General features: G+C 30.8%; 1 long non-coding RNA gene across 1 annotated transcript; it reads left to right on the top strand.

Moving 5' to 3' along the window:
* Positions 1–3,261: 3,261 nt before the first annotated feature.
* LOC140182819 (uncharacterized) lies at positions 3,262–5,796 on the top strand. The gene is made up of 2 exons (XR_011878963.1): positions 3,262–3,733; positions 5,277–5,796. It is a non-coding gene; the product is annotated as an uncharacterized lncRNA (long non-coding RNA).
* Positions 5,797–6,399: the final 603 nt, after the last annotated feature.

Raw genomic sequence — 6,399 nt, 5'->3', positions numbered from 1 at the left:
ACTCAATTTAAAACAGAATCAATTAGGATCTCATCCAAATTTAGAATTCAAATTTAGAAATAGAATAACTAATTATTCTCAAATCTCATTTAATATTCTCAATTATCATCCTATTATTATATTCTTGGTTCTAGCAAAGAATATAATAATATTCCATTTGAATTAATATAATTATTTATTTGATCAAATCAAAATAATAATTAAATAATTTTACAGCAAAGATTAGAACACTCGTTAGTGTGTGGCCCCATAGGTTTAATACTAAGCAGGTAGTAAATTAGTCATACTAAATTTACTAATCAAGGTTGGCGTCTAACAACACTCCTTAACGACCCAATAGTATGAAGTAATATATTTTTACTAAGAACCCGAGAAGAACAAAGTATAATTCCTTCCATCTTTCCAGCTCTTAGTTAATCTTTAGAGTATGGTTTAATTATCAACCTCTAACTTGATACGATTATTATAATGAACTGTGAATGGCTTAAGAAACTCATTTCTTTATTCATTCAATCTCCTTGGCCAAGGTTTTATTCATCTCAGTCATTATAATCATAGAGCTCAAACTCTTTACCGAGAGTTGACGGATTCTTTATTGACTAATTATTAATTCTACAAGTATTTAAATCATACCCAATGTCCATTCAACTAGCACCCTAAGGTATTAGGTGTCTGGAATCAAAGTATAATAAATACATTGTCAATTACTATGATAGTTGCAAGTCAAAGGAACTCTATTACTATGTTCATTTTGAGAATATCCTATTGACAAATATGCGGTAATTATAACCACTAGGAATTTTCAAAGTGAGTCAGTTCAATGGTCATATCTCTATATGCACCATCTATATATATAATTTAATAAATGAGATCTATTAATCTTCATCCAATGAAGACTATTTTATATATATATATATATATATATATATATAATCATTTTAGATTATAATGTCCTTTTAAATAATCATGTGACCAAAAATAATTTAGATTAAATAATAAAAGATTTATCTCTCAATATTATGATCACTATCACAATGATAAATCACTAAATTTAATTAAGGGCTTTATTATATTAACATTTTAATATAATAACAATATCAAATTATTTGACACATAATTGATTTGGATTGTGGTCATACTACTTATTTCCAACAATCTCCCATTTGCACGAGAACCAATCATGATAGATTAAATCTTGGGCATACTATTATCTCAATACCAATCTCATTCTCAGTCTCAATACTTCAAAACAAACTCTACCTAAGAGACATAGACACAGTGGTACATATACATTATTTATTTGCTAAGACATAGATTTTTTTTATAGATATAGTGAATATGCACAAAATACATATTTTTAATTATCCTCATTAAAAATCGAACACCAAGACACAATCTAAAAGACACAAAGTTTGACATTTTTATCTCTAATAATTTTTTTAATTGTCAATTTTATCATAATCGCAATTCTTCTTTTTATTGCTCTCTATGATCCTCCCACTTTCTCTACCACTGCCCTCTTCTTCCATCACTACTCTCTTTCCACTGCAATTGTACCCTCCTCTTTATGTCCTCCTTTTCTTTCACTTTTTGTTTTGCACTTCCTCTATTTACTCTTTGTATTCATATGTGCCAACTCGTCACTTTGCTCTCCCTCACTTGTTCGTTTGTTCGCCGCCTCCAGCTTGCAATGCTATTGGTGATGTCCTTTGATTTCTAATATGCTTTATCTTTTCATTTTTTCTCATCATCTTTTTTTTTATTTTTAATTTTTATTTTTCTCCCAAAATATGTTATATGTATTTATTAATGAGATCTTGTTTTGTTGTTTAAACTTGTATTGGATTATGATTTTATAGTTTTTCTTCTTTTTTTCTTCTTTTTTGGGAGAAAAGAATTAAATAGAAGAAGGAAGAAGATAGAGGAATTAATATTATGAAGACAAAGGGATAATAAAATAGACTTTTTAAAGTAATTTATGTTATGTGTATCATACTTGTCAGACAAAAAATATCTATGTGTATATGTACCTATCTTAGTGTTTATATTTTGGCAAAGTCTTGGGTGTAGATGATGGATTTTATTCTACATGTGTGGAGTGGTGTTGTTACACTGTCAGCGCGACAAGTGTTTTCCCAAGAGACAATTTCTGGTTGGGTTTAGAAATTTAGCAGCTTTTGATGGTGACCCCTCACGTGAAATGTTGCGTAATCTTGATAGGTAATTATGATTAGTATTATTAATGATGGTGAAAGTTAACTAGACTTGAGCTTTTTGGACTTTTTAGAATTATTGGTAGATTTTTTTGAGAGTAAATGAAACTAGGCTTATTGATAGAAGAAGTAGTAATATAGTCCAGCCCAATAAATATATGCAATGAATTGCAGCAAGTAGGTGCTTGTCTTTGACACTTCCAATACATGAACATGAGTTAGTGCTACCATTACCTTCATTATTTTCCTCAATAATTCTCATAGTTCTAAAAATCGGATTGGACGGATCGATTAGATTGGTCCAACTGAGAACCAGAAGCAATTAATATTCGGTTCATATAGTAATCTTCACATTAGTGATTTCGGTATATATATATTAGTCTTCATGGATTAGATTATTAAATACTTGTTATATAAAATAATTAAATTTATTATTTTACAATTAAAAATTAGCACATAATGAACCAAAAACAATTAATTATTCACCTATCAACTTAAAAATTAAAATATAGTATAAAATACTGTTTAATATTTTGAAGTAGATAAATTTAAATTTAAATTAGTATTCAAATCACACATATTACCTAAAAATTTTATTTACGTATATCATAAATTTTATATTGTTTATTATAACTATTATTTAAAAAAAAATTACAATTGGTACACCATACTTAGTACATACTTTAATCATGTAAAAAGTTAATGACCCTTTCCTACAAGTCACTAATCTAAAAATTTTGGGTCAATGTATTTTCAATTTCCATTCATAAAGATAGTCTGACCCAACACGAATAGAATTTTACAAATACAAAAAAGTGTCTCTAAATAAAGACCCAACATCATATTCATAATCACTAATTAAATAAATATTTACCACATTTAACAACTAAATTTCTTCACGTGCATCAAGGAATAAAGAAGTAAAAGAATTCTGTAACTTATTCAGACAATGACAGACATTATTTTTACATTTTTTTTCTCTAGACATTTAATAATTTCTACTGTTTACAACATATATAAGAGTCTCTCCTTTTACACCATAAAATTCACCTTATATTTTTATGTCAATAATAGGGGAGAAGAAAGAATAGGAGAATAAAGAACAGACTAGAGAGAAGAATAGACTCACAAGGCATAATCTTCTTCTCGGCTCCCTCCAGCTGCTGATATCTTTCCCGTTCTGTCAGATCCATTTCTGAGTTAGTTAAATCCAGAGCTTCCTTCCCTTAACCGTGTGTCCTTCCTAACCATATTTCCCCTTCTAGATGTATCAATGTACCTTTTCTAGAAGACATAAAAGATATTTTAAAGAGAAGAAAGGAAAAAACGTGAAACGACTCATTGCCAGAAGCCCAAAAACAGGATTTAAGTAACTCGGCCACAGATCAAGGAAGAGGGTGCCTCGCGTGAATTGCTCCAATTCGTGGTCGCCATGCCCAAGGTGCGCTAACTCGTGGTCGCCAGGCTTGAGTTGGCATCAATCCTCGTTTTCCCCGCGCCACACTCCACTGCTCTGCCAGGTTCTTCCATTTTGTGTGTGCTGGCTTTGAAATGGCCATGCGTATTTTTGTCCTACTTTATTTCCACACGTATTTTTGAAATTAAATATTTTTGTTTATTTATTTTAATAAAAAAACCTAGATAGTTATGTGTCATAATTTAAATTAGTCCCGAAATTATTTGTACTCAACTTAAAAGGATAGGAGTTTAATTGTAGTAAATTAATATTTAGACAAAATTATGGTATTTAGGGTGAAGGCTTTGGTTTGACCAACAACCTTGTTGGAAATCAATAATGCATCCCTGGAGGATTCTGTGGCATAGTAATCAGAATCGAACCGAACCGGTCGATTTGACTAAAAAATCCAGTAAATCAATGATCTATTCGGTTCTATTTTATTATTAGACCGCTTCAGTAATTAACCCGATCAACGGTGGTCAAATCCGTTAAAAACCAGACAGTTCGACACGAACCGGTGTAGTTCGGGCCGCTGACCTGCGCCTCCACGGTACACCAGCGGGGATGCTGAATCACAGTAGAAGAACTTGTGAATTAATTCACAAGAATGCTTCACATGGGATTCGAACTCAGGCACACTCTTACTCTATTGTATGCTAATAATAGAATATATAATAACCAAGTTCACATGAGTAATGCTCCAACCTTGCAACCTTACATTAGTTCATATTTTATTAGAATAATTTTAACCTCACATGTTTACTTATGTAATTCAACTTATATATGTTTATTTCTCTTTTAAAATTTTGATTGTTTCTTATTTTTTATCAACAAAATATTTTTACTTTTAATTTTATCTATATGTAACTTTTTTTTTAATTTTTTTTAGATTAGACCTATTAAATTAAAGGCTAATAATTTATATAAATTATATATATCACATTAAATCAACGAGCTAATGAAATTTATATATAATTTATAAATTTAAATAATATAAAATATTAAACACTAATTTTTATTTTTCAATAAACATTGTATTATAGTTTTATATATTTATTTAATTATTACCAGGTCAAACTGTTCGACCATTGACCCATCGATTAAACCACTAATTCAGTGACCCAGTAACTTCATCGGATCAATTACCGGTTCGATTTTAATAACTAGTTCTATCGTATTAGAACCTATATTTAGACTTTTTTTTTTGTTTGGATAGATTGGACAGTCCCTAATTTGAAGCCACACTCACACACATCCCACTCACATACACACACATGGTTCTATTTACTACGTGGCCATTACTAAAATTCGTATCCCAGTACAACATATTAAGAGGCAACACATATAGTCACTTAACTAAAGTCTTAGTTTTAGACAATTTTAATCACTAATGTTATTATTAGTGGATACTAATTTTGAGTTCATATAGACCAAGTCCAAGAAAAAAAAATAAAGATGCCAAAGAGGTCCATTGGTGAGGCTGAGAAAATTAATGTCTTACAATTTGCATTACAAGTAGGGGTAAGTTAATACAATGCGGTTAATTTTGTAGTCATTTAAAGCCTCTAGTTTACAGGTTTTGTTGATATGTTTCTATTTTGTAGTCATTTTGTAGCCCACTATGATTCAATCTAAAGCCCTAAATGCCTCCCTCCCAAAGGTTACATAAGCAAATACTACTCAACACAAAATTGGTGCCACAAGGTTTAGGCCCATGCAAAGGATCTTAAGGACCCCAGCACCAGCAAGTCAGATCCAAAGGAATGTCACCAATACCCAAGCTCAAACAAATGCAGCACTTACTTAACATCTAAGCCATCACAGGGACAACCAAATATCAATGTTGATGACTTGATGCCATATCGGTGGTAACAATAATAGCAGTAGTTGGTAATCGAACTTCCTCAAAGATGTTTAAGTTCATTCTAATTCCAAGCATAAATCAACCAAAGAAGGATTAATGAATCTGCTAGTGATGAACAACTCATCTTGAAATGTCTTATTGTACTAAATGGATCACATGTTTTATTTTGGTTTACTATAAGACTTATTGCTCAATTGTAGTTGGGTCTAGTTTAATTATGTTGGACAGCGATAAATCACAATTTTATGGTTTATTTTTTATTGAAATGAGTGGATTTTATCAACCTATCTTGCACGTATTCACTAAAATAGCATAATTTCGTGATTTCTTCATAAATTGTGCTTAAGAGTAAAAACATGCTTTTTAGGCTCTTAAATTGCTAAATTTAATTCACTTTAATTCTATTCGATACTTTGATGTGTTTGTTGAGTGATTTCAAACTTACAAGGTAAGGATGAATTGAAGAAGTGAAGGAAAAACATGCAAAAGTGGAGAATTCATGAAGAAAAAACGTTTGGATCACTTCATGGTCATGCGTATGCATGCCTTGCACGTAAGCATGGGAATTTGCCATGTTGCGCGTTCGTATGCATCATGCATACGCATGATTGACGGCACGTGATTCACTTAAGACAACACATGGCTGGCAATTTCTGGACTTTCTCAAGCCCAAATCCAACTCATTTCTGGGTATTTCATGCCAAACTAAAGAAGGATGAAGGGGGAGAGCAGTTAGAGTAGTTAGAATCATGTTTTAGGTTATTTTCTAGCTTCTTTCTTCTCTCTAGAATTAGGATAGATTTAGTAATTTCTCCCTTAGATTTAGGTTTTAATTCTTGTTCTAGTGTAGTTTCATTTATAAT

Source organism: Arachis hypogaea, chromosome 20 (assembly GCF_003086295.3).
Source record: "Arachis hypogaea cultivar Tifrunner chromosome 20, arahy.Tifrunner.gnm2.J5K5, whole genome shotgun sequence".
Classification (NCBI taxonomy): domain Eukaryota; kingdom Viridiplantae; phylum Streptophyta; class Magnoliopsida; order Fabales; family Fabaceae; genus Arachis; species Arachis hypogaea.
Note: the sequence above shows the minus strand (reverse complement) of the source record. Positions and strands in the feature narration are given on the sequence as shown.